This window comes from Parasteatoda tepidariorum, chromosome 8, assembly GCF_982258835.1.
Source record: "Parasteatoda tepidariorum strain Cologne lab strain chromosome 8, Ptep-v5.0, whole genome shotgun sequence".
NCBI classification, from domain to species: Eukaryota; Metazoa; Arthropoda; class Arachnida; order Araneae; family Theridiidae; genus Parasteatoda; species Parasteatoda tepidariorum.
Genome location: NC_141762.1, coordinates 112,120,009 through 112,144,821, shown reverse-complemented (window position 1 = coordinate 112,144,821; position 24,813 = coordinate 112,120,009). Strand labels below are relative to the sequence as shown.

The window sequence follows — 24,813 nt, the reverse complement described above, 5'->3', positions numbered from 1 at the left end:
ACATAACTGCTAGTTGTATTTCTTTTAAAGTAGCACTAGAACTGCACAATTGACGTCGGTCCGGGAAACATGGAGAGTCTTCGCATGGTGGTGATTGAACTCACGACCTCTCAGACATGTGCCCTACCAGCCATGCTATCCCGGCCCCCTAACCACATAAAATCTTTTTATTTACTTATTCACGTGTGTGTGCTAGATTAGGGGTCTGTTTAGAAGAAATTTGGGTCCGTTAACGGACCCTTCACAATATATTTTAACTTAAAAACGGAACCTGCACTAATTGATTTTTTTTTAATCGGACCCTTCACACATTTGTTTATCTTCATTATTGTTTTGTTAATCGAATAAACCCTTCCCAGGAAGGGGGGGGGGGAGAAAGACAGATGTAAAAGAACTAAATTTTGTCTTCGGCAGACGCTTCTTCCTTTATTCGTCCGAAATGAATATTCTGCGTTCAGCAGTATAGGCTAAATACCAAATATTTGTATGTTGCATCTCTAATTCAGTAGCAGCAATTGCTGTTTATTTTTTAATTATAATTTTGCAGTGTTGAGCATGTATCTTGTATGTCTTTACAATTTAAAAACTCCCTGAAAAAGTTTTTTGCAATAACCAGACCCTATTTGCACACATTCACTAAAGCAGGACCCTTGTTGAAAGAATGCGACTTAACGTTCATTTTATATTCACACATTATGAGTCATTTTTTTCACAATTTTACAAAAGCAGGATCTTTCACAAAATGTCTGGACACAACCCCTGTAGATGCAATGACCCACCTGAAATAGAAGAGAACGGGTAGTACCAACGAGAAAAGGAAAGCACAGAGATAGGGTCACAACGGGATTCGAACTCAGATCATTTAGTGGGGAGTTCGATCCCTCAACCGAGGCGGCACTTTGCTTTATTGAGATTACATACCTTCGCAGCCTTGTGTACTCAAATTGAACTTATAAACCTCTGTCAATTAAAAGGACATCCAGTACGAACCCACTACCTACGTATATTTGCAGGCTTGTGAGATCAATTTAGGTTTGTAAGCCCTCGTCAAGAAGGACAGATAGAACAATTCAGAGAACAACAGCAAGCAGAATACATCCAGGATTACTGTTGGATTCGAACCCGCCATCTCCAGGCTTCACACAGCGTTTGGTCGATGATACCGCTCGGCCACGGAGGCCCCCCTTGACGGCACTAACTTAATTATTTTATTGGATTGACATACATTTTCAGGCTTGTGGGCTCAATTTTGTCTTATAAACCTTTGTCAAATAGAAGGACACAATACAGAGAATTACAGCACGAAGATATATCCAGGGTAACAGCGGAGTTCGAACCCGCTACCTCCACGCTTTGCACTAACTTAATATTTGTGAATTCAGAAGAAGTTGAAGGCGGTACTACTTGGTGCTGTCTCTCCTATTGTGCTATCTGTCCTCTTCTACATGACGAGGATTTATAAGCCTATATTGAGCACACAAGCCTGAAAATTTATGCAATAACCAATAACCAATGTTTGTGAATTTGGATATGAACAAAAACCGGCGGATCGAAGCGTTCTTACGTGTAGTTAGCGTTCTATAAAAGCACATCATTTCTCGTTTTGTTTTCTTTCTGTTGATATTTTAGTGCGTTGTGTAGAGCTTGTGTTCAGTTTGAGTAAACGTTTGTCGTGGTATCTGATTTCATTCACGGGTAAGTCTACTTTCGCTTAGTCTCTTGTTTGCTGAGAATAGTCATAAACTTATTTTAAAAATGTCATATCCCTTTTATTGTTGAATTTTCGCTTGACGTTTTAAAAATCTGTGAAATCTGTCTGATAAAAATAGACGTTTAATTAGAGTGCTTAAACACTCGAAAATTCACTTATTATATCTTCATAGGTTGAATGTTAATTCATTTTCAAATATTATACACAAACCTGAAGATTTAATTGATGACGTTCAATTGGTACGCTTCAACTTTTAAGTTTCAATGCTTTCTACTTGTTTGCGTTAATCTCAAAAAAAAGTTTAAAATTAACAAATTAGTTTCATCTCTTTAAACTATAATAATTTAATATAACTCCTAGAATTACTCAAATCTAAAAAGATGTGTTTATATTACTTTATTAAAATATTTTGTAACTTCGCGATTTTAATCTGAAAATTAATTTTTTTTTTTTTGATAGTATGTTTGAAAGTGAGTATCGTTCAGAACCAGATTAAAAACAATTTAAAAATCTGGGAAATAAGTTTTGAAATGGTTGTTCGATATTTATTTTTCAAAGGATCATTTCAGACTACAGAAATGCCTTTTTTAAAAATTTGGTCTATACAGAAATGCCTTTTTTAAAAATTTGGTCTATACAGAAATGCCTTTTTTAAAAATTTGGTCTATACAGAAATGCCTTTTTTAAAAATTTGGTCTATACAGAAATGCCTTTTTTAAAAATTTGGTCTATACAGAAATGCCTTTTTTAAAAATTTGGTCTATACAGAAATGCCTTTTTTAAAAATTTGGTCTATACAGAAATGCCTTTTTTAAAAATTTGGTCTATACAGAAATGCCTTTTTTAAAAATTTGGTCTATACAGAAATGCCTTTTTTAAAAATTTGGTCTATACAGAAATGCCTTTTTTAAAAATTTGGTCTATACAGAAATGCCTTTTTTAAAAATTTGGTCTATACAGAAATGCCTTTTTTAAAAATTTGGTCTATACAGAAATGCCTTTTTTAAAAATTTGGTCTATACAGAAATGCCTTTTTTAAAAATTTGGTCTATACAGAAATGCCTTTTTTAAAAATTTGGTCTATACAGAAATGCCTTTTTTAAAAATTTGGTCTATACAGAAATGCCTTTTTTAAAAATTTGGTCTATACAGAAATGCCTTTTTTAAAAATGTGGTCTATACAGAAATGCCTTTTTTAAAAATGTGGTCTATACAGAAATGCCTTTTTTAAAAATGTGGTCTATACAGAAATGCCTTTTTTAAAAATGTGGTCTATACAGAAATGCCTTTTTTAAAAATGTGGTCTATACAGAAATGCCTTTTTTAAAAATGTGGTCCATACAGAAATGCCTTTTTTAAAAATGTGGTCCATACAGAAATGCCTTTTTTAAAAATGTGGTCCATACAGAAATGCCTTTTTTAAAAATGTGGTCCATACAGAAATGCCTTTTTTAAAAATGTTCTCTATACAGAAATGCCTTTTTTAAAAATTTGGTCTATACAGAAATGCTTTTTTTAAAAATTTGGTCTATACAGAAATGCCTGTTTTAAAAATTTGGTCTATACAGAAATGCCTGTTTTAAAAATTTGGTCTATACAGAAATGCCTGTTTTAAAAATTTGGTCTATACAGAAATGCCTGTTTTAAAAATTTGGTCTATACAGAAATGCCTGTTTTAAAAATTTGGTCTATACAGAAATGCCTGTTTTAAAAATTTGGTCTATACAGAAATGCCTGTTTTAAAAATTTGGTCTATACAGAAATGCCTGTTTTAAAAATTTGGTCTATACAGAAATGCCTGTTTTAAAAATTTGGTCTATACAGAAATGCCTGTTTTAAAAATTTGGTCTATACAGAAATGCCTGTTTTAAAAATTTGGTCTATACAGAAATGCCTGTTTTAAAAATTTGGTCTATACAGAAATGCCTGTTTTAAAAATTTGGTCTATACAGAAATGCCTGTTTTAAAAATTTGGTCTATACAGAAATGCCTGTTTTAAAAATTTGGTCTATACAGAAATGCCTTAATTTCTCGTTCGAATGGATCAAAATTAATAGTTGAAGAACGGGTAATTACCATTTTGATTAAGTAACACTTTGTAACATTGGTTAATGCTAAACCAGTGAAATTAATTTTACATTCGATGTAATGCACACACTAAAAATTGCAGGTTGTAGTTTTAAGAAGTAGGTTAATCTTTGTTAAGCGCAGAGCTCTACTTTAAGTTTGAACATTATAATCTTGCACTGATATTTTGATTGTGTCGAATTTCGATTTATGGAATTTTCTGATTGTCGACTTTTGTGGCAATGGATTAAGCTTACTCGACGCTAAAAAGCATTGTAAAAATTTCTCCTAATCTGCATGCATAATCAATTTTATAAAAATAAAAACAAGTTCGTAGTTAACTCTAAAAATTGCTGAACTACTTTTCTTTTAAAACTCTTCGTGTAAGAATGTTGTGTGTCTAGACAATACTGTAAAAATAAAGTAAAAATGACATTACAAATAACTTAGTTGCTTTACATTATATAACTTTCGAAAGATATAAAGTTTTGGGATAAAACAAAGAAATGTATCAGTAATATTTAAACAATGATGGTGCAATTTATTGTCTTTTAAAATTACGCAAATTGGTGAAACAGATTTATTTTACTCAGAAAATATGACATACTCTTTGAGGTTTGGCGAAATTTAAGTTTAAAAAATTATATTTACGCAATTGACTTTCATATATTAGTCAATTTTTTCTCCACCATAATGCCGATTTTGATTTATATTGAATAATAAAATTTTAAGAAGAGGAAATCTCAAATACTTGATTTGTCTGCTAAGCGAGGGTATAGCTAATTTTGTCTTTTTGATTAGATTCTAATTTTTTTTTTTCACTACTGATGTTAGGTCTTCATAATCTAACCTTTTATAGGGATTTTTTAAATAGTAATTTTATGAAATAATTTTCCAGATTAAGATTAATTTATAAAATTTAGTGTATTGCTTAAATCATTTTGATTATTAAACAATTTTCTGTGTGAAAGGTGTCCTTAAAAAAATATTTACTGTGAAGAATTGACCTTAAACGTGAACTTCAATAATTATAAATATTTAAATTCTGTGTCCATGTACAAATAAACTAGATGGGTAAGGTCCAAATGAATACGTAAATGGGTGTGGAATTGGTGATTTCTATTGGAGGGGACTTCGAGAGTGCATTTACCGATTGTTTTCATTGTTGTGCTAAAAATATCAGAAAATTGAAAAATTAAATGTTTTAGTTTATGTTTCGCGAGCAAAGGAACACCTGACCAATCAAAATGTTCTCTAAGTTCGTGTCTCCGCAATTTGCGTAAATGTTCATTTGATTTAATATCTATATTTGGCTCAATATGAGCTATTTTACTATATTTAAATGTAATTTGTTATTTGAAATATTGACATCCAAGGAAATAATTTTGTTTTTCTTCACGGTACATGTAGAACGATTCATTTCAATATTGTGTTGGGAATTAATGGATTGTACTAATACATTAGTTCCTGCAGAAATAGAATTGCTAATTTTTACTTCAACTATTGAACATTGGGGTGGAATTTTGATTTTTCCGAGAGAGTTTACCACAGTGATTTACAGTTTCATAATTACAGTAGAATCCCGATTATCCGAGTTAATGGGGACCGCAACAAACTCGGATAACTGAAAAACTCGGTTAAAGCGAAGAATATAAAAACGGAAAGAAAAAGAGAAGGTATAAATGTAATATATTTAAGAAATACAAAATGTATACCACATACAATTCATATTATAATTAAAAGGCTTACTTAAAAACATTTAAAAAGCATACTTTACGAGAATTAAATAATTTTTACTTAAAGTCCTTAATCGTTTTTCGTTCTACGTAACTTTGGCACTTTTCTGTAGTAATGTTTTGCCTTTTTTAGGGATAACAGGAAGGTTGGTGTCGCCTCTTTTTGTTGTTCTATGTATTCATTAGTACATTCGATAGCTTTTAGTCCATCTGTATGAGAGATTTTTATATGTTGATTTTAATAATCACTGTCTTCTTCGCTAGATTCATTATCATTATTGACGATATTAACGATAATTTTATCAGACCAAGTTGTTGGATTTTGTTTTTCTGAGTGTTTGGAAGATAAAATTCAGATTTATTTTTCAGCGGTTTTTTTAAAAATAAACTAGAACAAAGAAAAAATCCTTGAAATATTTGATAGCTCGGTTAAAGCGGAAACTTGGATAATCGAGACTCTACTGTAGTTACTTCATTTTGATATTTTTCAATCAAGGTTTTGCCTCCTGAAAAAGATACCGACTGATCTTTAAAATGATGGTGTAATAGACTTTAAAATAATAAATCAAAACCTAAGATGAAGTCATAATCTTGACTAAGACTGCCCTGAGTTATCAAGACTTTGCTTTCTATTGAGAATGTCGTTGAACTTGTGTTAATCTACTCACTAGATAGCTTTGAGATTTTCATGAATGGCTCAGATTGAGCTGTATCCATATGTTTAGATGAAATTTGTCGCGATGCTTGATGGCTCATTAAGGAAATGCTGGCTCCACTATCCACTAATGCCTGAAAAGTTTTATTTCCGATTGCAATTGATATTATTGGTAACTAATTTAGAAAACTTTGGGGGTTGGGCGTGGGGCCAACAACCCCACCCTGTAAAAAACTCCATGTTACGAAATCTCAAGTAGAAAATAAACCCGGGCTGACTTTAAGGAAACGGACTGGAAATGGTTTGAGGCATATGAGAATTGGATCGTGGAATGTTCGATCATTGTATAGAAATAAGGGGTTGCAAATGCTGATAGAACAAGTTGACAGCTATAGAATTGATTTGTTGGCTGTGCAAGAAATTCGATGGACAGGAGAGGGAATAATTGAAAAGAAAAATCATGCAGTTGTCTATAGCTGTGATAGAGAAAAACACATGTTTGGTACTGGTTTCATATTGAGTAAGAGAATAAGACCACTTCTGGTTGATTATGATTGCAGGACACCTAGACTATGCAAAATAAGGATAAAGGGCATTTTCTTTAACTACAGTTTTATCAACTTTCATGCTCCTACAGAGGACAAAGATGGCGCGGAAAAGGAGCTTTTCTACGAGGAGCTACATAGATTATATAAGTCATGTCCTAAAAATGACGTTAAAATCTTTCTAGGGGATGCAAATGCAAAAATTGGAGTGGAAAAAGAGTTCAGGCCAGTGATTGGAGGGTATAGTCTTCATGATATTTCAAATGACAACGGAAAAAGACTCATAGATTTTGCTACAGATCATAATATGGTCATACCAAGTACAATGTTCCAACATAAAAGAATTCATAAAATGACTTGGAAATCTCCTAATGGAAATACTTACAACCAGATTGACCATATTTTAATTGATTCAAGACACAAATCGGATATACTGGACGTAAGATCTTATCGTGGGGCAAACATAGATTCCGATCATTTTCTAGTTCTGGCAGAGGTTAGAGCCAGAATATCAAATATTCGTAAAGCTCGCGGAGAACGTCTGAAAAAATATGATGGTGAACAGCTAAAAAAAGAGACTACAAGAAAAAAGTTCCAGGAACAAATTGAAAGGAGGCTTGAAGTGACTGATGATTCTTCAGAAAGGGATGATGTTAACAGAGAATGGAATGTTATTAAGAGAGCTCTTATCGAAACAGGAGACCAGGTTGTGGAAAAGATCGAGAGAACCGGAAGAAAGGACTGGTTTGACAATGATTGTTTTCTGGCAACTTATAAAAAGAATGAGGCTTATAAAAGAATGATAAGTTCAAGGCATGCAAGAAATGCTGAAAATGCTTATAAAGAAGCAAGAAGAGAAGAGAAGAAGATCCATAAAGAAAAAAAGAGATTATTTTTCGAAGATCTTTTTGAAAATGTTGAACATTTAAGGGGATCAAGGGAAAGCAGAGCTTTCTTTCGAGAAATAAACTTGGGTCGCAAGGAATTCAAGCCAAGAACAAACTCTTGCAGAAGCAGGGAAGGAACGATCTTAAGCGATAGAGAAGAGGTGCTGAACAGATGGAATGAACACTTTGACCATCTGTTGAATGGTGATGAGGAAGAAGACGAGATAGCAATAGACAATTTACAGATGCATAGCCAAGAAATGGTTACACCTCCAACGTTGGAAGAGGTCATCATGGGAATTGACAAATTAAAAAACAATAAAGCTCCTGGCCCTGACACCATACCATCTGAATTAATAAAAGGTGGGGGAATGGAGGTTGCGAAGAAAATATATGATCTATTACTAATTATATGGGAACGGGAAGTAATCCCAGAGGATTGGAAAATTAGTTTGACTTGTGTAATTCATAAAAAGGGAGATGTTCTTGAATGCTCAAACTATCGAGGAATTAACTTACTTTGCACGAGCTATAAGGTATTCTCAAATATTTTATTCAATAGACTTACTATGTTTTCAGAGGGAATAATAGGAGAGTATCAAAGTGGTTTTAGAAGGGGAAGATCAACTACTGAGCAAATTTTTACCATTCGGCAGATATTGGAGAAAATGAGAGAATTTGGAATTGATTTGCACAACCTGTTCATTGACTTTAAAACCGCCTATGATAGTATTAACAGAAAAGCTCTGATCATGGCAATGAGAGAATTTAAAATACCAGAAAAATTGGTGAGATTGATTAACCTAACACTAAGTGAAACTAAAATCATGGTAAAAATACAGAATTGTTTATCAGAGCCATTAGAAATAAAAAATGGTGTGCGACAGGGAGATTCTTTAGCCTGTCTCCTCTTTAATCTAGCATTAGAAAAGGTAATAAGAGATTCAAAAATCAATAACAGAGGAACTATATTTAATAAGTCAATACAATTGTTGGCTTTTGCTGACGATATAGGAATTATTGCTCGAACACCAAGAGCACTTGAAGAGGCCTTTATTTCTTTAGAGAAAGAGGCCCTGAAGATGGGTCTAAAAATAAATGAAAATAAAACTAAATATATGCCTTGTACTAAAACAGCCCACAGGAGTACCCATCTAAAAATTGGGGGACATTCATTCGAGGTAGTGGACAGCTTCACGTATTTAGGCTCTGAAATAAATAACAGGAACGATGTAACTGCAGAAATACGAAAGAGAATCACAGCAGCAAATAGGTGCCTTTATGGATTAAGAAAGTTTTTAAGATCAAATGTAATCAAGAGAAAAACAAAGCTGTTATTATTTAAAGGCCTCATTAGGTCAGTTTTAACATATGCTTGTGAAACATGGACATTGACTCGTGCAGATGAAGAAATGCTGAGCATATTTGAGAGAAAGATATTACGGTGCATTTTTGGAGGAATTAATAAAAACGGTCAGTGGTTAAGAAGATCAAATTTAGAACTCTATCGATCATATAATGAACCAGACATCATAAGATTCATTAAGGTCCAAAAGATAAAATGGGCAGGCCACTTAGTAAGAATGGAAGAAGACCGTATTGTGAAAAAGATTTTTGATGCCCGGCCGACAGGAACACGTAGAAGGGGCAGGCCAAATCTCAGATGGCTAGATACCCTGGAGAAAGATTTATCTATATTAAAAATAAAGAATTGGAAGTCCATTGCCAGAAGAAGGACAGCTTGGAAAAAACTACTGGAGAAGGCCAAGGCCCATCCTGGGCTGTCGAGCCAGTGAGGGAGGAAGGAAGGAATTTGGAAAACTAGTGTTAAAATGTGTGACGCCCGTTACTGTTTGCACCCTATCCGCTTAATTAGGGAACTCGCGGGATTTTAACGATTCCCTTATCGCTTTAAAGATCCTCTACCCCATAGATTCTCAACCTTTTTTACGTTGCCGCCCCCCTAAGGATCAGAAAAAATCTCCACACCCCCTTTGTGAAAATCCAGTTACTTGGAGCATGGGGAGGGAGGGATGCGTGCTGAATTAAAAGAGGCAACATTTTTAAGTCAAGTAGTTGCAATCTATTTGTTATAATCAAAATAATTACGGTAATGAAAAAATTGCACCTGAGAAACCTATGCTTAATAGGAGTAATTTATTCTTAAGATAGTTATAAAAACTTATTCTAAAAAATAGTATCAACGAAACAATCAAGTAACTATGTCAGTGGGATGATTGTGCGTGATTCAGGGCCAGTTACTTAACGTTCGGTTCAATATTTCCAATGAGGTGAAGACGCAAGTCCCCCTCTTTGCACAATTTTGAGTCAATTGTTTGTGACTAGATACGTCACATCACTGAAGCTTGGTTCCACAAGGCAGAAGGAAAGGAAGGCTATTAAATAATTCCTTGAAGCCAAAATTCTGAAAGACGATTACTATTTCAAAGCTTCATTAGTTAAAAGTTCTACCAATTCTTTCTGAATCTGAACCTCTGCTGTTTCAATATTCACAAGGGTTCGTAACCCATTAAGGGACTTCCAGGGGCGAAACATCTTTAAAATGTCAGAAAATTCAATGTACAAAGACTCAAGGTGATTACAATATTCCTGTGTATCATCAGAGAATTTCACCATTCTTTATTCCGATAAGATTGGAAATTGGATAAACTTATTCCTTCCAAAATTCTGCTTCCACAAAAAGAGTTTTTTTAGAAAGGCAGAAATAGCTGATTTTGTAGTGATCAAATTGAGCTCGTCGCCTTGAAATTGCAAATTAGCACCATCAAATTTGACAAATAAATCCGTCATGTTTTCAAGAAACTCAAGCACAGGGTCCAGATCTCAGAAAATATTCCAAAACCTATTGAGACAGGCGTTTTTGGAAAGCTTTCGAATCTCAGTGTGTAGTAGCAAGCGATTAAATTTTTCATCGTTTTTCTTGCACAGCTCTCTGAATAATCAATGGTTGAGAGTATTACTGCGAATTTTCATTACAGCAGAGATCGACATATTGCAATGATTGATGCAAATGGTATCTGAGATTTTTTCCAACTAAATGCTATCTGTGAATCACGCAGTGGACAACTAAAATATCTGGTACTTGGCCATCAATTATGGGAGGAGTTTTCTTGGTATCTTTGTCTTGGGAGGGGTACCTCCCTCTTCAAAATGGGGTTAAACCTACAATACCAGTCAACCATTGCAGTAGCTCCATCAGTGGCAGCAGACACAATAAAGAGGAATGTTTTTCTCTTTAAAATAATCTTTGACAGTATTAAAAATTGATTTACCTTCGGTATCTTCAATCAGGTTTTTTGCAAAAAGCATCTCTTGAATAATTTTTCATTCCTTCATAAATCGGATGTACGCCAACAGTAAAATCTCATTACTTGGCATGGTTGACTTCATCAACTTGAAGGGAAAATACGTTGGACATCAAAAGTTTGCATAAGGAAACTTCAATGTCTTCAGCCATCTCATCAATCCGTTGCAACACTGTATCGTTCCGAACTTCAAGTATGTGGCACTGTATTGACGGCACTTTTTTTTCAGTAACCGACCTTGTAGGCAGCAGCAAAATACAAACGAAGAAAGAAAATAAACTATATCTTAAAATTAATAGATAGTTTACGCTGATTCGCGCAAGTATCTGGTCAAATAATCAACGAAATTGAATCAAAAGTGAGAAAAAAACTGAAAGGGAGCGAACGAAAACCATCATAAGAAACACGAATCAAATCAAACATTCATATTGAAAGCGCACGCACTTCAATTTTCGCCAAATGGCTTGAATAAGTCAGAAGCAAAAACAACTCACTCTGCGATAGTTCGGATTGGAGAATAGTTGTCACATGAGTTTGTTTTACTGCTGGTGCAAAGGATGCATCGGATAATTTTAATTTATTAGATTAATTTAATTATTTTTCATTAATATTAATTTTTGATTTACTTTATTTATTAAATGAATTTTAATTTAATAATTTTATTTAGAAGTTCTAAAAATGAATTTGAATGCTCAACGCCCCCTACCGCCCTCCTACTGCCCAAAACAATTTCACTGCCCCTCAGCATATGTTCATCGCCCCCGTTGAGAATCAGTGCTCTACCCTCTGGAGTTGACATTTGCTTATCATAGTTTGCATTTCGACCCCTGAGATCATATGATGGAAATTCGTTTGCTTGACTTGTATTTTCGCTTACATTATGTCTAGTGTCGAATCACTCCTATTTACAAGCATTCGATTGGCGAGTATTTTGATAAATGCGCATAGGGTTTTCGTTTTCGAATCGTCTTAATGTAAAAAAATTGTGTGGAGAAATTTGTTTTTCTACAATGAGTGCAAGATTTGCGATGAACAACATGATTTCTAAATTATTTTTTTCTTTGGGTGGGGTGGGGGTTGAGTTTAAAGTTCATTTGATTACTTGATGCGCCAATCATTTCATTGGATATCATTTCACTTCAGATATATTACACTAAAAAGATACATTACAAACATTTCTCTTTTTCATTTAAAGACTAAATTAAGGAGAAAATGAAAAAAGTGATTCGATGAATTTGTTTCTTAAATTTAATTTCTTTGATTTTGTTAACTTTATGCCGCATAATATATATTAAAACCATGAGTACAAACTTCAAAGTGGTACAGAAGTGGATCAAAGATTTAAGTTGTACATTAAAATGTTAAATACTTAAAGATTCGTATAACTTATTAATTTGAGAATTCTTTATTCATAAAACGAAACTGATTTAAAGCTTAGAGAATAAAATAGTGAAACATATCAATTTAACATCCATCATTTACCACGAATTTGTTTTAAATTTCAAAATCCTTTTCATATGTCCTCTTCATATGTCTCCTTTTCATATCCTTTTCAATATCAATGCAGTTTTTCTTCCTCTTTCAAAAATAAAAGTTAAATCTCAGGTTTCATCGGATTTCGGGATTTTGAAATCAGTTGGAAATAAAATTCTAAGGATTGCATATTTCTTGACAATAGTTCTTTTAAAGGTTTTTTTTTCTAAATTCTGAAATCAGAATTAGCTTTGATATAAGATAAATATTTCTAATGTTTTACCAGCCTTATAAGTGCAACTTTTATGCAGAACAAATTCACTTAAATTCGGAATTTTAATATAAAATTTAGCTGCAGTCTGTTTGTCGCATCTAATTAAACCTTAAATTTTTAAATGTTTCGAGAAATAAAAGCCTTCTGTATTCTTTATAACCGAAACTGGCCTCTAAGGTAACGCAATCAGTTCTACTCTCCGTTACCATTGTTTCGGCAAATATACTATTCCCACGGCTATATATTTAAATTTCCCGCTGAAAAGTATAGCCGAAGCAAGAAAGCGAAATTTCCAAAAAGACATGGTACACTATGAGCGTTCAGCGGCACGTTTTCATCAGTTATAAAGAAATTCTCCAAAAACAATTTTAGGAATAAGAGTATCTCGACAATTAGAGGTACAGGCGTGAAATTGAAAGTTCCAGAATGGTTGGGCGTGCCCGAACTGGTAGCGGTAGACGGCCGTTCTGCTCCCTTTTCGAACTCGTCCAATCTTTCTGAAAATTTTCATATTTCACGTTGATGTAGAATAAGGCAGTAAGGGCTAGAGTTACTTTTAGACTGGGTGGACCTGGACTGCGACGCTAGGTCGCATGTTCGTGACCTGAAGTCTCTGAAGAAATCTAGCTCTTACAGATTAACATGTGTTTTCTTCAAATTAGCTAAGAATTCTATAAATAACATATTTAAATTAATAACATTTTTAAAGGGCTGGAGTGGTCTAGAGTAAGGTCCTGGACTGTGACTTGTTCGCAAGTGCGTGCCCTGAAAAAGACCCTAGTGCTTTAAGTGTTTTTGTGCAACTTGAACGTTCATAGTGTTCAGAGCGTTACATTTAGATATCGACACTAATTTAAAGGCTATTAAATTTTAAATTACTGTAATTCGTTTAAAAAGAGTATCAAAGGTTTGTTTAATCGAAATTGAGAGCTTTTATTCAGTTTTAAATGTTCAAAATATTTATAGTTGAATAGTTTATTTGTATTCCACAAATTCGAATGAGAAAGTTTTAAAAATTATCAAGTATTCAAGATGAAAAGCTGCAGAAATATATATCAAAAGCAGAAATTTTAAATTTAAATTGCAAAAGTTTTATTTTAAGAAATAGTACTTTAACAGAGATAGTACTTTTCAGATACTATTAAGATTGTCTAGGATAATTTGTTCTTAACGGACATTCAGTTATACTGATTGAAGTTTATGAACCTATGTACTTCAATTTCAAGAAAATTAAATTTTTACTGCAGGATAAACTTGTAATATTAATCAAATATGCGTTAATGTTGTAAATAAATGTTTCGGCTCTGTGTAAAGCTAAATTCTAGTCAACTTTTAATTAGAAATTGGAATAACTAATACGTATTGACTTCATCTTTTGTAACATAACACATTGAACATGCACATCTCGCAATCAAAAGTAAACTGATTCGCCATTACAAAGCCAATGTGACTGATCCACTACACACGCGCACCATAGATTCATTTGATTAGCCACTAGAAAATAGACGAGGAGCCACGCAGTTGGCTGTAGGGTTATTGATATGGGTGAAAAAATATCTGTGGCCAACTAATCGATAGTAACTTTTTTGTCCCCAATACCGTTAGCCTTTCGTGTTCTGAAACCCTGATGGATGTTACAGTAGGATTAACAAACTAGATTAACCATTACAGCAATTTTGTCCAATAGCTCTTCAATATTGGCCCAAAATTAATCAATAAAATCAATTTCTTTAAACTTTTCCTAAAACTAGAAAGCCGCGGTCACCAGGGGCAGCAACCAGACGATAAGTTAAGGACTGAAATATTTTTAATGCAGTGACCACCTCCAAATCTCCAAGTAAGAGCTGAAAGAATTAACCAATGAGTGTTGGACCTTTCTATAGGGAGTGGGCCAGTTTTCTAAGTCTTCGTATTTCCCAGCGAAAAACGAAACTACGTCTCGTATTTTTCCCGACCTCCCAGTTTCTTAACAATGCTCTTTTAAAAAATTTTTAAGTTTCTGTACTGGTTGGGGGACTTGAAAGACTGTGGAACTCTAATCTCAACAAAATCAGTGGTACCTTAATTTCATTTCCAGCACTAGCTCAAACGACTAATATCAAGCTTTATTACTTTCCTTCATTAAAAAGCTTAATCTAACTAATATCAAGCTTAATTACTTTCCTGCAATAATAAGTCACTTTAATGAGTTTACAACTTACCTTGATATAGTCTTAATTCAACATCTTTTAATTTAACTTTTATATTGTGTGTCTACTAATTCATTCCCTTTGAGCTAGTCTGGACAGTCTTCAGTGGGTCTGTAGGATTGGGCATTGGACGCACAGGGAATACCCTCTTCAGGTTGGTTCCCCTGCCTGGGATTGTTTGTTGCGTAGGATACATCAAAAAGCTGCTAAAGCCGTATTTATCAAAAGCTTGCCGTGACCCGCTTAGAGGGTCGACTATTATGTTTTTACAATTAAATCCTTTGTGAAAAATTGCGACATATTAATACGCATATATGGCAGTACTTTTACTTTCGTTACTTGTACCGCCGGTACAAGTAAAAAGTACATACTTTTACTTGTACTTCGTTACTTTTTAAATTTGGTACTTTTACTTGTACTTTCGTTACTTTTTTAGGGAAAAAGTACAAGTATTTGTAAAGGAAATATTGAATGAAATCGTTACTTTTTTCTAAAACTCGGTAAGCTTTCTAAAAAAGAAATTAAATTTAAAAATAAATGCTTATGTTTTAATTTATAAAATTAATGTGCAATATATATGCATTCACAGCTAACTTTGTGTTTAAATACTTTCTGTTTCAACTTATACTGCACATTCAATTATTTTTAACTAGCTCAAAGATCACAAAGCTATCTGAAACCCCGTGTTAGCTTTGCTTATGTTTGTGCTTTTAAAACGCGTTTCTAAAGAGCAAAATAATTTTAAATCAATGGTAATTTAAATAAATAAGAATAATAAATTAAAATTAAAATCAATAGATGAAATTTCTTTTTCGTGCAAATCCATAAAAAGTTTGATACTAAAATTATATTTGTTTTTAAAATTATATTATACGATTATATTATAAAATTATATCATAATATTCTTTCGAATTTAAAAATAAATTCATGTCCATAACTTCCAAAATTAAAAATAATTAAATAAATAACAACAATTTCGCAAAAACATTAAAGAACATAAGAATATTATTCAATAAAATTTTAGGTTACTTTGAATTTTTGATTTCCTAGAAATGTACGTTTTAGTCGTTATTTTTTTTTGTTTAGTACTTGTACTTTTACTTGTACTTTTCACTCGTTACTTTTTTTAAAAATACTTGTACTTTTACTCGTTACTTATTAAAAGTAACGTTGCCATATATGTTAATACGTAAACATTTAATTGCATATTTAGGTTTGAAACTTGTAACTAAATTTAATAATTTTATAACGTTTGAATAAAATTCATTGTAACGAAACGTATGGAACGTAGAATAATTATTGTAAAGGAACATAACTGTTCCAACTGAATGAAACTAAAATTACCAACATAAGCATTGCTGAAAGATATTAAATTCTTATTACCTCTTTTTACTATAAACGTTTCATTTTTTGTATTTGTGTCAAATCTTCAAGTGGGCATTGTAAACTTTAAATCAGAAATTGTTTTCCCTAGATACTATTGTTTGCACAAACAATATCGAAGATGCAACAAAGTGTTTAAAATTATCAATGTTTTCTTGCTAGTGTTGTAATGTAGAAGCTTTAAATTCTATTCAAAGTTCACGAAAATAATTGCAACCTTCTCTCAAACTGGTTCCTAAAACATTTCTTAAGACAAACTTTAAACATTCAAAATCTTTAAAATAGAAGAAATTATTACAGGAATGTCAATCACTCGCAGCAATTTTACATTACGCTGGCTTTTAGGACACTGGAATCTTTAGTCACAATTTTAATTCTGTTAAAGCACTGATATCTATAGTTCCATAATAGATGACGATGCAATTAAGTTTCTTTATCTAATATGAATCGTCCTAATCTTTAATCTTAAATTTAAGATAATCTTTAATTTGCATTTTTACTAAGTTTCTAAAATAGCTAGAGTACAGGAATTAACTACATCACATCTCGCTGGATGACAAAAGTTTCAAAAGAACTATAATCAAAATTGTCAGTGAATTATCGTCCATTTTTAGCTTTGACTACATTGCGAAGACCTATAGTGTTCAAATTTCAACTGGAGCTCTGTGTCTTAAAAAATCTGACCCCTCCTTAAATAAAAGCTTTCTAAGTGAGCATCTGGAAACTCGTACCTTAAATTTTCCTAAAAGTTAATTCAGTTTAATAATCTCTTCGAATCTAAAACTAATGAAAATAATTTTGTTCATCTGCAATTAAAGTTCAGGGAGGCTCACCGGCGAACGCCAGATCTAGAATTCTGCTGTATTTAATTTTTATCATTTTTGCAGGATAATTTTGGGGTAAGCGCACTAAAATTAACTCTGCTTCATTTTTGACAATTTATAACCAGAGCCTTGGTGGCTTAGGGGATAGCACGGCCGCCTCCTAATGAGGTGACCCGGGTTCGATCCCAACGATAGCTGGCTGCCGAGATCCGCACCCAGTTTGCACCGACCCAGGACTGACGTAACATATCTTCAGGGATAGACTGATCATGGGTTAGTTCTCCTTCCGTAAGGCTAACCATGGAAGGATTTAGTGGTCTTCCTCTCCGTGTAACTCAAATGCTGGTTACTTCCATGAAAGTCCTGCAGGAAGGCAAATTTCTCCCAATACTTGATCCAGATGTTCCCTTGTCTTCCGGATTGGGTTTGAAGTGAAAAGTCAATGGAGCTGAACAATAGTAGCCGTAAATCCGAAAGTGGATCTGCCATTCAATGACTATATTATTTATACCCATTGAAATGAACAATCACTTGCCTCCTTCTATCAGTAATTTAATGAAATTAAATCAGTTAAATGTAAATGAATGTTTGAGCTTGCAAATTTTATTCCTTATTGGTTCCTTTCAGTAGCGCATGCATCTTTCTTTGTTCTCCGATACAGAAAGAAAATATACTGTGGTTTAGATTGAAAAGTTTTAATGGCCTAAAATCTTGGTTTAGAAGCTATTAAATGTCTCCTTTAAAAAATAAAAAAACTTAATGAGCTATTAATGAGCTTGATTGCATGGGCCGCTTTAACACCACTTTATATAACATCTGTATTTTTGCTACTGAAAACAAATTTTGGAATATTAAAAATATTTCCTGTCTATTATTTGCAATAGAGTATGATCTGTTTTTTTCTATGCTGCGAAACTTCTACGACAACAAATTTATTTCTTTAAAAATGTAATTTTAGTTGCTTAATAGGTATAATATCAATTTTCAAACCAGTCAATTGTATATATTTGTATAATATCTGTTAGCTGCTATCCTGTTCAGTAAAATTCTAATTTTTTAATGTGTACTATTTTGTACGCTTTATAAAACTTTTCATTTTAGGAATTGTGATTATGTATTCACAAATGTTTAAATTGTACAGTACAGTTAAGTTTATTGATTTTGTGTATCATAGCTATTATGAATCTCTGTTACTGAACTGACTAGCTGGTGTGATCTACTTTAGATCAAAAGCAGTGGTAAAGAAACGTTTTTAGTGTTTCACTGTAGCTTTTTGTAATACACTAAAAATATTTTAAAATGGTTAAAAATGTATGTCATGAGGTATTTCTCTCAAAATTTTCTTTGAGAAAACTATACATATGTCCAAGTGATGGAATAGCTAATCAAAAAATTTTATTACTTTAATCTCTTGGAATAGCAAAACTATTCAGATTAGCTTTTAGATCTCTCTCTCTTAGAGATTAAATTAGATCAAAGATCTGAAACAGTTTGCTTCAGATCTTTGTGAAGTATTATTTAAGGGTTATGCCTTATAGAAATTTGAACATTTTTGTATTTCTGTGTTATTAATCTGTCAACACGTGCAACTAGTCAACTATGATGAAGTTATAAAACAATTTCAATATTCGCAAATGGTGAAATAGTTTTTTTTCTGAACTTGATTATAAAGTTGCAAAACAGTGGGGCAATTTTATAATTCGGTACTTGGACTTCGAAAAGATCAAACATTCCCACTCATGTGATGACAGCGCCATCATATCGTTAATAAACAAAATGGCGTTTCAAAGTTTAGCTATATTTTCCATATAAGTAAAAATGATAAGCAACGTCAGCTTAATTGAATACAGCGCTGTATCGCACATTGCACTTGATTGATAATACTTAGATATATCATTTGCTTATGTATTTTATTGTAACAAGTGACAAATATTGGGAAATTTTATTCACCTGCATTCACATAAGGTTCAGAAACCTGTGCAGTGTTAAAATTGCTTGACAATATTATAGCCATTTTTGGGAATTGTTTTGATATTTCTAAGTTTAATGTATATCAATGGTACAGGGAAAAACATACAATGAGCTGTACATGCTGTATAGAACTAAATTCTACTGCATAAAATTTTCTGAAGACAGTTGCCGATTTGGCTAATAGTCCTTAGCATTTAAAATCTTGAAGCCGATTAGGACTGTAATAAGAAGCAGGCTTAAATCAAGATGGGTACACTGGATTTCAAAGTGCTTATAAGAATCTTTTCCCCTGGCAAAAAAGTAGATTCTAAATGAAAAATTCTTAAATAAGTTTTCCACAAAGAGCTGTTGAGAAAAATTTTACTGACTATTCACGTGAATCTAAAACTCTTAATTTTCGTTGAGAAGTTTAATTATTTGTTTGAATGAATAATTTTAGTTTGCTTCAAATCTCCATAAATTGTTCTTATTACTTTATCTGAGTCTTTAAAAGCCCCTTTTATTTGAAGAAAATGTATGAAATTTTTGTTAGCATATGACTAATTTGTAAAATTTAATTTTTAATGTTAACCCATAACCATTAACCTATAGTCCTTCTGTCATAAAAATCGTTCAGTTCTGTGAGAAAAAGAAATTAAGTAAGACACGCATAACCTAATCTTCATTTTAACATTAGTAAAGGTAGGAAAACACTGTAGAAATATATTACTAATTTTGAAATTACTTACATGTTTAATATGCTAGAAGCAATTTGCTTGTAATGATATTAATCAAAGTGTTACAAATTTTCTAGCTTTTAACTAAATGTACTTCCTAATACTCTCTGTATCAGCTTTAATTTTAGTAGATTTTACGAATTTATTTCAGCACCTTTTTTTTAAAATGATCTAAACAATTTGAATAATCAGTTATCAGTTTTTCTCGCTTTACAATAAAATGTGTTTTATCTATCTTAAATACTGTTAACATCGAAAGCACCTGAATCAGGTATAAAATTCAAACCTTTAACATTAAATAAATTTTGAAAATAAAATATTTATCTTTACAGTTACAGTATATTTGGCAGCTTTTAATACATGAAAAGTAAAAAAAAATGTTTGAACATTTGTAACTGTACGAACTCTAATCTTTAATGTGTAACATTGAATTGGTATTGATATACTGTGGTATGAAAGTATAAACGTATTACAGCAAGTATACTCTTATTGTTCAAGAACATACTGTTGTTGTTGTTGTTGACGTATGCCATTAAGGCATGTGATTGTTCTTGTTTTCCAGTACTGTATTTCAAATTGTTTTCATATACTTCTTTTTTCGAATTCACTGGATTAATTAATTTATCCTTTTTGTTTTGTGCCTAGGTACTGTTTTTGTCTTTTGTATTTTTCAGGATTGTCTATATTCTTGATTTGCGGCAGATGTGCAAGTTTTGAGGTGCCATGGCTACAACATAGGATGAAAAGTTTCAAGGAAGAATCAATTTTATGGGGAAACGACTGAATAGACGGAAAATGCTTCCAGCACTAGGAACTTGCCAATTGTTTTGCTAGCTTTGTAGGTGAGAACATTGAACTTTAATTACAATACTCAGATTTATTTGTTTACGTATTTTATTGTAACAAGTGATCTATTTTTCACATACCTTTTTAAATATTGATGCATAATATATGTTATACATAGCTTCGTGCCTGTCTTTGTGTTAAGTAAGAAATATAGGGGTGAAAGAACTGAAATAATTATGAAGGAATTTTTGTGAAGGATTATAGAATTGATACTTGTCATGCTTGGCTTACTCTAAATAGAATGGAAAGAACTGCTACTAACGTAAACAAAGCCACGTTTTAACAACCAATCAGACTAGAGATACCAACACTACGTCACTTGCAGATATTTGGTTCCGAACTCATCGGTTCTGGGTACGTTACAACAAAACTAAAAAAATTAAATCCATAAGTTTGAATTTTTTGTTAAAGTTGGTTAATTATAATTTTTTTCAGACAAACATTAACAAATGTATTATTTTTCTAAAGTAATTGTGTCAAACGTAAAACTATTACTTATTTCTAAGTTCATTTTTAAAAGTAATTTAACAAACATTCTCCTTGAAGCTACTAGTAACGTTAAACTTGCCTAATTTACTATCTTTCAAAATTCATATAAATATAACTCTTTATTTGATTCGTCGATTAAAATAAGTCTAGAATGCTTTTATTTGTTATGTATGAAAACTATAATCGGAGAGTCTAGATCTAAAGGTTATTTCTATTCTCCATGAACTGAGCGATTTAATTAACATTGTTTTATTGCAAAGTTATGTTATTTTACTTCTGAAGTTTTGAGCTACGTATAGTACAACTGTTCTTAAAATAAGATTAAGCTCACTTTACTGACTGATTTCTGAATAACCACTAATATACACTTAGAAGCTTCATTTTTTTCAATTTTATAGTTTGGAATTAAGTCTTCTCTTCGAAAGAGGACATAAGTGAAATTCGGCGAAATTCATTATTTCATGACTCAGTAGTCCTTTCAGAGTGTGGACATTTAGAATCTTTCATTTTATACTACCCTCTTCCTAGCCACGATGTCCCATATGTTAGCTTTTACTTTTTCAGAACCTCCATTAATGCAGTCAATCTGGATCTGCCCCAGGTTCTAGTTTGTTTAAAATGCGAGTCTGAATGGTAGGAAGGAGAGGTCAGCAAATTTGCTTCAGTTTACTTTAATGCGGCTCTTCCTCCAATTTTTTCTCCCCTGTACAACTCATAGTTTCCCAGTTACCGTTTATTCACAGAGCTCACAAAATCCTTCTCAAAACTTTTCTCTCTAAGACGGCTATTCTTTTTTCATGGGATCATGACATAGCTCAGGTTTCAGAACAGCGTGTCCGTTTTATATTAAAAATTATTTACCAATTTTGATCGTCTAGAACGTCTAAATTCATGAAGATAACAGTTAGAAACAACGCTTCGTTTTATCTCTTTTTTACTTACTGGACACCCTACATCTGTTTGTTAAATAACGGAAGAGGTCATTAATTACGACGTGAAAAGAAGAAAATTAATCTTTTAATCATAGATTTTTAACACTATGAACGTCTGCAAGGAAATTTTTGACATAAGCTTTCGTTGGATATTTAAGAAAAGGTACTTTTGGCAAATATGTTGTCATTGTATTATAGAAACGTATTCTGAAACGAAAAATTTCTATTCTGTACTGAACAAGTGTGAAATCCGAATTGGAGCAGAACGGCCGTCTAGCACTCTCCTTTTCGAGCTTCACACTTGTTAGCCGTTTAGGAACTTTTCCGTTTTTCAGACTACGGTGCCGTAAGGGCCGGGGTTCCGTAAGAACTGGGGGGTCCTGGATTGTGATGATAGCTCACATATCCGTGACCTGAACTGTCTGAAGTACCCTTGCTCTTACAGCGAAATCTAGCGGTTAAATTAGCTGCTACATTTTTCTCGCTCTAGTTAAATTAACATTTAAAGGCTGAGGTGGTCTAGAGTAAGGGCCTGGACTGTAACTAAAGGTTGCAGTTCCGTACCCTGAAAAAACACCCAGCTCTTTACTAGCATTATAACTTAGTTCAGACGTTCATATTGAATTCACAAATTTTAACTTTTACGATATTTTCCAGGTAGATAAATTCGAAGTAAAATTTGTTAAGGAAAAAAATGGGACATTTATGAACATCTTAACTGGGGTCGTTCAAAGTCCTTTAAATACAAATAACAATTTACAATTTCTGATGCCAAAATTTAATTTGAAAATGTAGCTTAATATTAGAATAATAAGCTTGGGACAAATATTGGGAAATTTTATTCACCTGCGTTCACATAAGGTTCAGAAATCTGGGCAATGTTAAAATTGCTTGACAATATAATGGCTATTTTTGTGAATTGTTTTGATATTTCTAAGTTTAATGTATATCAGTGGTACAAGGAAAAACATACAATGAGCTGTACATGCTGTATGGAACTACATTCTACTGCATAAAATTTTCTGAAGACAGTTGCCGATTTGGCTAATAGTCCTTAGCATTTAAAATCTTGAAGCCGATTAGAACTGTAAGAAGCAGGCTTAAATCAAGATGGGTACACTGGATTTCAAAGTGCTTATAAGAATCTTTTACCCTGGCATAAAAGTAGACTCTAAATGAAAGATTCTTAAATAATTTTTCCGCAAAGTGCTGTAGAGTAAAATTTTACTGACTATTCACGTGAAACCAAAGCTCTTAATTTTTGCTGAGAAGTTTAATTTGTTTGAATGAAAAATTTTAGTTTGATTCAAATCTCCATAAATTGTTCTTTTTAATTTATCTGAGTCACTAAAATTCCCTTTTATTTGACCAAAATGTGTGAAATTTTTGTTAGTATATGACTAATTTATAAATTTTAATTTTTAATGTTAACCCATAACGATTAACCTATAGTCCTTCAGTTATCAAAATCGTTCAGTTCTGTGAGAAAAAGAAAGTAAGGCACGCATAACCTAATTTTTATTTTTACTTATATTTCTACAGTATTTTTCGATCTTAACATATTACTAATTTTGAAATGACTTACATGTTTAATATGCTAAAATCAATTTGCTTGTATTGATATTAATCAAAGTGATACAAATTTTCTAGCTTTTAACTAAATGTACTTCCTAATAGTATGTATCAGCTTTAATTTTGGTAGATTTTACGAAATTATTTCAGCACCTTTTTATCAAAATGATCTTAAACAATTTGAATAATCAATTTTCATTAAATATCAATTTATTCTTTTTTTCCCTTTCGTTTCACTCAGCAATGAAAGCTTAACTGAAAAGCTCTTCTGTATTTGACAAGCATTCAAATGTGAGTCACAATGTAGAAATTTAAAATAAATTCCAGCATAGTTTTTTTCTCGCTTTACAATAAAATAAGTTTTATTTATCTTGAATACTGTAAATATCGAAAGCAGTAATAAGTATAAAATTCAAACTTTTACCATTCTATAAATTTTGAAAATAAAATATTTATCTCTACAGTTACCCATATGCTTTCTTTAGTAAAGCTTTAAACTATTACGACTCGATGCTTTTGTCTATAGTTTAGACGCTTTAGAGTCCAAATAAATCTTTACACCAATATGTATGTATTTTTTGGAAGCTTTTAATGTATGAAGAGTAAAAAATGAATGAACATTTGTAACTGTACGAATTCTAATCTGCGATGTCTAACTCTAAATTAACATTGAATTTTTTTGTTCTACTGGGGTATGAACGTATTACAGCATGTATACTCTTTATTGTTCAAGAACATACTGTTGTTGTTCTTGACGTATGCCATTAAGGCAGAGGGGATGTGATTGTTCTTGTTTTCCAGTACTGTATTTCAAATTGTTTTTATATACTTCTTTTTTCGAATTTACTGGATTGTTTAATTTATCCTTTTTGTTTTGTGCCTAGGTACTGTTTTTGTCTTTTGTATTTTTCAGGATTGTCTATATTCTTGATTTGCGACAGATGTGCAAGTTTTGAGGTGCCATGGCTACAACATAGGATGAAAAGTTTCAAGGAAGAATCAATTTTATGGGGAAACGACTGAATAGACGGAAAATGCTTCCAGCACTAGGAACTTGCCAATTGTTTTGCTAGCTTTGTAGGTGAGAACATTGAACTTTAATTACAATACTCAGATTTATTTGTTTACGTATTTTATTGTAACAAGTGATCTATTTTTCACATACCTTTTTAAATATTGATGCATAATATATGTTATACATAGCTTCGTGCCTGTCT

The 24,813-nt window shown here is 32.2% G+C and overlaps 1 long non-coding RNA gene across 1 annotated transcript; it reads left to right on the top strand.

Annotated features, from left to right (window-relative positions):
• The first annotated feature begins 1,441 nt into the window (after positions 1–1,441).
• LOC147806695 (uncharacterized) lies at positions 1,442–23,500 on the top strand. The gene is made up of 2 exons (XR_015428516.1): positions 1,442–1,695; positions 20,432–23,500. It is a non-coding gene; the product is annotated as an uncharacterized LOC147806695 (long non-coding RNA).
• Positions 23,501–24,813: the final 1,313 nt, after the last annotated feature.